Source organism: Littorina saxatilis, linkage group LG1 (assembly GCF_037325665.1).
Source record: "Littorina saxatilis isolate snail1 linkage group LG1, US_GU_Lsax_2.0, whole genome shotgun sequence".
Classification (NCBI taxonomy): Eukaryota; Metazoa; Mollusca; class Gastropoda; order Littorinimorpha; family Littorinidae; genus Littorina; species Littorina saxatilis.
The window spans coordinates 93,146,612-93,156,611 of NC_090245.1; the positions used below are offsets into that span (position 1 = coordinate 93,146,612).

The following is a 10,000-nucleotide window of genomic DNA, read 5'->3' on the forward strand; positions in this document are numbered from 1 at the left end:
ACCAGTAATATTTCGGTTTGTAGTCCGTATCGTGCGGTTTTAAAACCTGTTTCTGGTATCCTAAGAACAGCTGCACGAACAACACACACACACACACACACACACACACACACACACACACACGCGCGCGCGCGCACGAGCACAACCACACACACACACCCACACATACACACACACCACACACACACCACACCACACACACACACCCACACCTAATCCCCCCACCCCCACCCCCCCTCCCACACACACACACACAATCCCCCCCACACACCCACACCCACACACACAACCACACACACACCCACACCCAATCCCCGCCCCCCCCACACACACACTAATACGAACACAATCCATTTTTTCTTATAAAACTTAGCACTTAGCGAGGGTGAAATTATATAATACATCTAGTGTATTTCAAGAAAATAAACTGTAACACTCCCATAATGGCAGTTTCAAAAAGTAGGTCATTTCCATCACCAAGGAGGGGAGACGGGTGCCACCTTTAATGTTAACTGGCAAAGCAGAGCCAGAAAAGGCTCTTAACAGTACCAAACAGTTACAAAGACCACAACAAGATTTCAAATTGTCAAAGGCTACAACAAAGATTGCCTAACGGCTACAAACTTAAAGGCACCCTTCCATGTTCCTCTCACAATAGCAAGTCTTTAGGAATTTGTAAAAGAGTCCTTTGTGGGCGTGCAATAGGAAATGGTGTGAAGCAAGAACGGAAGTGTAGCTTTTGTGACATAAAGGGTAAGAAATGCGGTGACATTTTGCCTCAGCTTAGGGGGGGGGGGGGGGGCAATAGAAGCAAAGGGGAGGGGCAGCTTCTAGTTGAATCAGTTTGGGAACTGCTGACTTGGTTTAGAGAGTCTTGGAGGCAGTGCGTGTGAGTGTATTAACCTTACGCCAAGTACAAACAAACGTTTGCCGCAAGTACGTTTTGGTTACTGAACTGAACAAAACAAAGATGCACTATGTACTGGACTGGAGAGGAAAGCGCATTACAAGAATGGACGCAGCATCCTCAAATAATTCTGAAGAAAAGAAAGCTTGTCAAACATTTTCTATGCCAAAGATCAACGTGCATTCTAAAGATCCGATCACAGCACGGTAATTAATGTCTAATCGGCATCACCAAAGCTTACTTCTAACGTGAACTAACGTGAATCTGCAAGTTACAATCTGCGGCGAAGGGACTCAGATTTTTCAATTCCCCATTCAACCACACAAGAATTACACAACATCTTACCTATCTAATTCGATTGCGGAGGCCAGCAGCAAACGTTTACAAGCCATAGCCTTTCCTTCTCAATCAGTCATTGACATCAGAATTCCGACGACCTTCAGCTGTGACGTGATCGTGACGGAAAACGTCACTGATGATGCCCTCGGGACAGCCTGAACCACTACCTACATCATTAAAACATTCCCGCATGACGTGAAGTTACCGTTGAAACATTCACCTTTCAACAGCCGTGCTGTGTTGGGTTGCAATTTGACATGCCGGGAAACGGGAGATAGCTCTCCTACGAGTTAGCTGGATTAAAATGTAGAATCCGCGTTTGAAGTCTTGATTTTGCTGTGAGATAACTGAGTTAGGAGTTAGTGATGGTCGACACAGAGAGAGGAAGGGAGAGAGGGAGTTTGTTAGTTTTTGGGTGGTGGGGGAGGAGGAGGAGGAGATCATTGTGTGTGTGTGCGTGTGCGTGCGTGTGTGTGTGTGTGTGCGTGTGTGTGTGTGCGTGTGTGTGCGTGTGTGTGTGTGTGTGTGTGTGTGTGTGTGCGAGCGCGTGCTTGTTTGCTTCCGTGTGCGATATAGAAAAGAAATAGAGCAGCACACATTGACTAGCAGTAAGACGTGATCGTGTTTGTACACAAAGCGTTTAACACCTTTTCGTCATAACAACCCTCGCAGAAAGTGTTATAATTCTGCAGCTTTTTAGCTTTTTATTGCGCGCATTGATGTTGGGTGAAAAATCATAATATCATCTCTTTAGGAACACTTCTCGTACAAGTGTCTTTGACACAACTTGTTTCTCTCTCCATACCACCGTTACGAAGTAAAAAAAACAAAACAAAAAACCGCTAAAAATCGCACACTGTAAATTATGTCCCCTCGCTGGACCGGCTGGCAACTTTAATGTTTCAGTCAGTCACACCACGAAGCCAGCTATTTGTCCACCCGCTGCGAAGAGGGTAATATAAACCATTTCGTGCTCCACAATACCCATTCCATTTTCTTTCCCAGGCGATAGGGTATTTTTGTCACCAAGGAGCTCGTAGTTTTTATTCTTTTTTTCTCTTTCTCCCCCGTCGAGGTTGAGGTATTTTTAATAGCGTTCTTACGTGGCCCAGTTGCTATGGGTTTGAAATGACAGGCTTTTGTGGTGTTTAGAAATCTTGAGTGGTTGTTAAATCCTGAGTTGAGAAGATTTGAAGGTTTGTCATGAGTTCTTTCTTTGGTTTCAGTCCTATTGCGACTGTGCTGATCGAGTGTTTTGTCCAGAAAACAACAAGGCATGCGCATTTGAAGAAAAAATAACTTTTTAAAAGACACACAAAAAAGACACGATGACAATACTCATAGCCAAACGCCTTATGATGAAAAAAATATACAAGGCGTCCTGATATCACGACATTAATATATATGTCAGTAAATCATTTTGACCTTTTCTTGATATTTTTTGTTTCATTAACATTTCGCAGGGATATTCTGCAAATTGTGTGCGAAAAGCGTTGAGCACTGGTCCAATATCTATGATGTTTACTGCTATTATCATTCACGTCAAACTTTAAGTGTCACATTCTGTCGAATATATTAGGTTTGTTGGTGCCTATTTATCCACACACGCATTAATCTGTCAAGGTTTACAAGGTTTTATTTCGGCTTTAGGCCCATAGGGCGTTTAAGCAAACAAAATACACAGTTAAATCACAGATTTAACCACACGCACAATGAGAGTGCACCCATGGATCTGTCCACGTGTTAGCCTGAAGCGTCACAGTATTATCACCGTCGTCAGCTTTTACATCATCCATTCGCTCGTTCATGCGTGTGTGCATTCCGAGCGTCCCGCCTCAGTGTATCCATTCATTTAGCCATCTATCCATTCATCCAAAACTGCAAAATACCGTTCTAAAATATCATACTTGTTGTTTCTACATTACAAACTATGATCGCTATGAATTTTATGACGCGAACTAGTACTGACATTCTCGAATTCTTTTTCATCATGAAGTTGGGGATTTGCGGATTGTGAGCTTGTCTTCCGTTTGTCAATTCTGAAGCATTCTGAAACCCGAACTGCAGTGATAAACAACTTGGTGTACATCGATCTGAGTCTCGACTCTCGGGGGAATCCCGTGTGTCTCATAAGATTCTTGGTAGCTAACGAGGAGTATATATATACATTCACTGGCCAAGAGACTGCGTGTTCTTTCTGCTGTTTTCTGAGGCCAGCGTGATAGTGCCGAAATAGTCTAACATTGATAGACTGCAAAGTGGACGGATTTGGCCAAATGGAGCTAGCTCAGCTTTTGAACACGACAGGTATCCCCATTTATCTGACAAGACCTTCAACTCGATTCACCACGACTACTCTGCCTGTTCGGTTTTTATTCTCATTCGGTCCGAAACAGAAGCCAAAGTTTCGATTTAGCTTCAGTGGCCGCCCACAGAATTTAAGTGATTTAAAAGCCAGGACCCTAGTACCGTGGCAACACGATGATATTATTGATTACTTGCTACGCCAATGGAGTTCGGTCAGGACTTATCGACAACGTCGGACTGATTGCTAATAAAGTACCACACACACACACCACACACACACACACCACACCACACCACACCACACCACACCACACCACACCACACCACACCACACCACACACACACACACACACACACAGAGTTGACGTTAAACTGCAGGCCGCGTCGCGTATACGTCCGGCATTTTAAACACCCTACTACCTGTCAGGTCGTCGCTGTGTCCCTGGCGTGGCCGCTCTGCGTCAAACGCATGACTGACATAGTCCGATCACAGCCAGGTAGCACACGCAAACCCAGCCAAGCGAGGATTCTGTCATACACACATAGACAGACACACACGCAGGTAGTAGCCTAACCTTCAGGTGGTGTAGGCTGACTACACAACACTCAAGACGCATCCGGCACTACTGAACATACAGTGATTATCACGAAAGCTTTTTCAGTGCAAAGTGTCGAAATCTGTGACAGGACGGGGGCGATCGACTCAGTGTGTGTGCTGAAAAAGGGGCTGGTCCCTCGTCAGTTCAAATTTGTAACGGCGAAACGCGTCGACATACGACTGAGCCAGCGGCGTATTACTATTTTGGCACTGGATTTTACTGTTCTAACGTATTGCCGTGGAATTGAGCCAGCCAATTAGGCTGTTCGTATTTTTCAGTTGTGCGTGAGGATTATCCCGAGAATTGCTGGATCATTAGTTTGTACTGTGTCGGTACGGTCTATGTTCGTCAATACTTTTCTAAGCGTGATCGTCGGTGGACTGACTGATTCCAACAGTGTCTGGTTTTGAGTTGTTGTTTTCATTGGTGATGCGACTAAGACTATCTTGCGCGCACTGCTCTGTCTGTTCCCTGGACTGAACTACTTTATTCAGGCTGTGTCAGGTCTGTTATTGCTGGCTTGAATATATTTCCGTTTTCTTCACATTGAGGTAAGTCGAAGTTTCTTGCCTGTTCTGAAATGTGCGTTACTAAAATCCGTTGCAGAAAGACTGACGCACCCACTGACACATATATATATTTGTCATCATTTTCACGAGTTTTCATTCACAAGCACCTGGGAAATAAATCTCATGTTCCCCGGGGAATAAATCCCCGGTTACCATAGTTGCAGGAAGCCCTATTACATGGATAATCAAAAGCAAACCCAATAGAAACGCTCGAGGATTCTTCGGCTCTTTTCATTGGCGTTTCCCCAGACCTAAACAGACGACACTGCTTCGCCAAGTTCCAAATACGAACTGGCAAACTGGCAAATGTAAACAAAAAACAAAACTACCTCATCAAAGGTTATACATTTATGCTTTATCGCAAACAAATGAAACCTATCGATATGTTTTATCTTCTCACAAAGTCATGGAGTGCGTGTATCTCTGTTTGGAGAAACACGAACGTAAGTTTAAGTCAAACCAATTGACCCCTGACACACACATTTTGACCCGTGCACAAGACGTTGTATCGATAAACTACGCGCAAATAAAAAAATAATAATAAAAAAGCAAAGAACATAGCAACAAGAAATGAAGACATCTGACAAAGCCGAGCAAGCAGAATGACAAGTCTAATGAAAAACAGAGAGGCAATGAGAAACAAGATCGCGATTATCTTTCCTTCGCGGCACGACGCAAATCGTTTGTGTCCTTTGACCCAATTCGTGCAGTGCTGCACGATGCAAATCTTCTGTGACCTTTGACTCAACGTAGCTTCAATATTCGATTACTAATATTTACCACTGAAAACCGAGGGGTGGAATACCGAGAGGGGCAGGGTGGTAGCGGGGCGATGGTGAAAGTGTAATGAAGAGACACGTGTAGCAATAAGAAAAAACCGATTCTGCAATAACACAAACAAGAACAAAAAACCCAACACTGACCTATATGAATATTTAATCAATAATATGATCGTCTGCGTTGCAGGTGTGCAAGTGAAGGGTTGGGGGGGGGGGGGGGGGGTAACTTGATCATTAATTTGTGTGTGTCAGTGTTTGTGTTCATGGACTGATTGTGAGGGAGGGGGAGGGTGGGGTGGGGTGTGTTTCAGGTTTTGGTGTGGGTATGAAACGAGCAAAACAATACCCACACCACAAAATCTTGGAGGCAAAAAACACTCGCCGTCGCATCATTTTGTCCGCACAATATTATATGCACCAACAACCGGAAAAAAAGGTGACAATGGAAAAAGACTCATCTTTGCTTCCTGCGATTCCTTGCCCCCGACTCGAACGTCGCACGATAATCCACATAACAGATCTGTTGTGAGATGGTCAACGCTGACTGTGCAAGCAAATCACCTCGTTTGAAATACGACAATCCCATCGCTCGAATGCAACATGTGGGCACTATCGTCTCAAAGGCGCTTGCTGTTGCTTTCACACACCACTCTGTAGTCGGAACCTACAGAACTTCGCATCCTCAAACCTGACATACTTGTCTCAACATTATAAACTCAAATCACACACAGTAAGTTGCTTTCGCACGCCAGCTTTGAACAACGTGCTGGGGCCCCGAACATGCATTATAATAACAGAACTCGCGTTTCAAACCATGGCTCCCTGTGTTGATTTTTCACTTAATGTTGAACCACCAAAATGATGACAAAAACGATGTTTGATGGTTTATTGCCAGACCAGCTTTTTTGTCGGTCCTCGGGGGGCATATCGACTTTTGTTTCATATTTATTGACCGCGGCCTTCGGCCTTGGTCAATAAATATGAAACAAAAGACGATATGCTCCCCCTCGGACCGACAAAAAAGCTGGTCTGTCAACAACCCATCAAACATCTTATAATGTCACAGTGGAAATGAGAATCCAGTGAGATTCCGAATCGCACTAGTGGAGATTGGAATTCCAGTTTGCACTTGGGCAAACTAGAATTTTTATCTCCATTGGATATTTGCAAGTGAAGATTGGAATTCCAGTTTGCCCTAGTGCAAACGGGAATCCAGTTTCAGTGGAGATGACAATTCCAGTTTTTACTAGGGGAAATAGGAATTGGGGGGAATTGGGGGAAATAATGTGTTCAAAGGTTTATAATTGTTGTTAAAACCATTTTATCTTGAGTCACTCATGACTTTAAGGCTTACTCATTTCAGGTATTGAAGTAAAAATAAATATTATTGAATTGATATAATCGAACAACACAGAGTAATTGCGCACAATAAGGTTTTATTATCAATATCATTAAATCATATCACATGTGCATGTAGGATCCAACAGAACTCGCCATCAGGCCTACTTCGAAAGTCCACCAGATCAATCTGGACGCGCTGCAGAAATTCCAAATTGATCAGAGGTCTACCTGCTGGAGGGTATTCTGGTCGGCTGTCGTGTGCTACAGCTTGTGCATGTCTTCAAAAACAAATCAACAACAGTCCATTTGATGCCAGCGTAATGTGCTTTGATTTCTGCCCATGTTTTATCACGTCCGGAATGTCCTACATGTCCATGACATTGGAAAGCGATGTCGAAAAGTCTGTCCTGTGTGATGACTGGCTTGTTGGATTTTTTGCAGTACACAACGTTCCTTGCACCAATTTCTTCCAATTTGAACTGTTTCTGGCTCCAGTGTTTGAATTTTGCTCCATGTTGGGATTTTTGTCCGGGGCTAGAATGCAGACACGCTTCAATCTTGTACTTTTCTTGAGTTATACAAAATGCATCTTTTTTGTTTGTATCCAAAGATTCAAGATGCTGCTCTAAAAGAATATACAATTTCTCCTTTTGCTCTATGATTCACTCTCTGAGTCAGTTTAGCAGAAAACAAGCTGCAGCAAGTCAAAATTTCTAACTGAGTGGAGAAGACTAGTGTTAATTCTTTCTTTAGGACTAAGAGTTCACAAAAGAAGTGAGAAGGCCAGACAGATAGACGACTGAGTGAACGTCCAGTAGTCGTGGTTTCACAATACAATACAATACAATAATACTGACGGCTCTGATGGCCGAGGCCATCTCTCTCTCTCTCTCTCTCTCTCTCTCTCTCTCTCTCTCTCTCTCTCTCTCTCTCTCTCTCTCTCTCTCTCTCTCTCTCTCTCTCTCTCTCTCTCTCTTTATCTCATGCTCCATCTTATATAAACTTTTATCTTTGTAATATGGTTTAATGATATTGATAAAACATACCTTATTGTGCGCAATTACTTTGTGTTGTTCGATTATATCAATTCAATAATATTTATTTTTATTTCTGCATTTCAATACCTGCAATGAGTAAGCCTTATAACATGAATGACTCAAGATGAAATGGTTTTAACAACAATTATAAACCTTTGAACACATTATTTCTCCAATTCCTGTTTCCCCCAGCGAAAACTGGAATTCCCATCTCCACTGAAACTGGATTCCCGTTTGCATTAGGGCACACTGAAATTCCAATCTTCACTAACAAATATCCAGTGGAGATGAGAATTCTAGTTTGCCCTAGTGCAAACTGGAATTCCAATCTCCACTAGTGCGATTCGGAATCTCACTGGATTCTCATTTCCACTGTGACATATATATATACACACCGGCACACGCGTAAATGCACCCTCACAGGGGACGCATTACTTACACACCCACCCCGGCACACACACACCACACACCGCACACACACACACACACACACACACACACACACACACACACACACACACACATACACTCGCAACACATACACACGCGCACACACACACTGTCACATACATAGTGTCAAAAACACACACACACACACACACACATACACACACACACACACAGTCAAACACACACACACATACACATGCCGCACACACACACACACACAGTCTCAGTCTCTCTTTCTCTCTCTCACTCTCTCTCTCTCTCTCTCTCGTCCTCTCTCTCTCGTCTCTCTCCCTCGTCTCTCTCTCTCTCCCTCTCTCTCTCTCCCTCTCTCTCTCTCTCTCTCTCTCTCTCTCTCTCTCTCTCTCTCTCTCTCTCTCTCTCTCTTTCGCTCTCTCATTCTCTTCGTTACTTCATTCAATGGATCGGAAGCCCAAGTAATGAACTATTGTCTTGTGTTTCTATCAAACACGTTAACAGTCAAGGAACTCATGCAAAGAGTAGTCCTATTTTACGTAGGTCGTTCGTACAGGCCATTCTCACGGTCGTCTACTGTCGAACAAGGTGTGATTTATGATACAGGTTCTACAGGTTTCCATCGTCAGTATGGGCCTATACGTTATCTATTCCTATAATCCATTACGCGTACCTCCCGGTTGCATGTGAAAACGCAGTGAAAAAAACACTTTCCTGAGGCGAAAGGAATGTTAATGTTGTTTGCCTCCGCCTCGTTCAGCAATTAAGTCATATTTTTACCATCGTCAAATGGCGTACTTTACGACTTTCTGTTGTAAAGTGTCAGCCCGCCTTTTATTGTTAAAACGGAGTGCAATAGCAGTAATCAGGATGTGAGTCATTTGCTTCACTTTATGAAGTGTCGTAAACTGTCACATGCGATGCATGGCTAACTGTATATTAATCTGCACTTGTGTTCCTCTTACATGCAACTGGTGTTTTTTGTGTGTTGGTCTAAGCACGTAACAAATGACTGTGCTACCGGCACGGTTGGCCTAGTGGTAAGGCGTCCGCCCCGTGATCGGGAGGTCGTGTGTTCGAACCCCGGCCGGGTCATACATAAGACTTTAAAATTGGCTATCTAGTGGCTGCTCCGCCTGGCGTCTGGCATTATGGGGTTAGTGATAGGACGGGTTGGTCCGGTGTCAGAATAATGTGACTGTGTGAGACATGAAGCCTGTGCTGCGACTTCTGTCTTGTGTGTGACACACGTTAAATGTCAAAGCAGCACCGCCCTGATATGGCCCTTCGTGGTCGGCTGGGCGTTAAGCAAACAAACAAACAAAATCCTCTTAGATGCAACTGGGTTTTTTGTGTGTGTGTCTAAGCACGTAATACATGACTGTGCTGAGTTGAAAGCCCTTATCTTGCTTCTGTTTAATAACCAGTTGGATAACACTAGTCTTTGTGTGTGTGGTTGTTCATTCAAATTTTATCATGGGCCAAGAACTAAAAACACACAAACAAAAAAAAAGAAAAACGAATAATCAAATCATAAACAACAATGAACTTTTATGAAGAGGAAAGGGCGTTTTCTATGATTTTTGATGAAGAATTGGTTTATTTTTGTTTTTTATTTGTTTTTGTTTTTAGAGCAGCACGTGTTTAGCAAACCCGAACATAAACATGCTAACCAGTGAGGGTAGCAGCGTGTGTCTAA

The 10,000-nt window shown here is 43.4% G+C and overlaps 1 protein-coding gene across 1 annotated transcript in view; it reads left to right on the plus strand.

Annotated features, from left to right (window-relative positions):
* The window catches only part of LOC138954002 (mucin-2-like), a 119,828-nt gene that overhangs the window by 27,055 nt on the left and 82,773 nt on the right, over positions 1–10,000 (plus strand). The window lies entirely within an intron of this gene.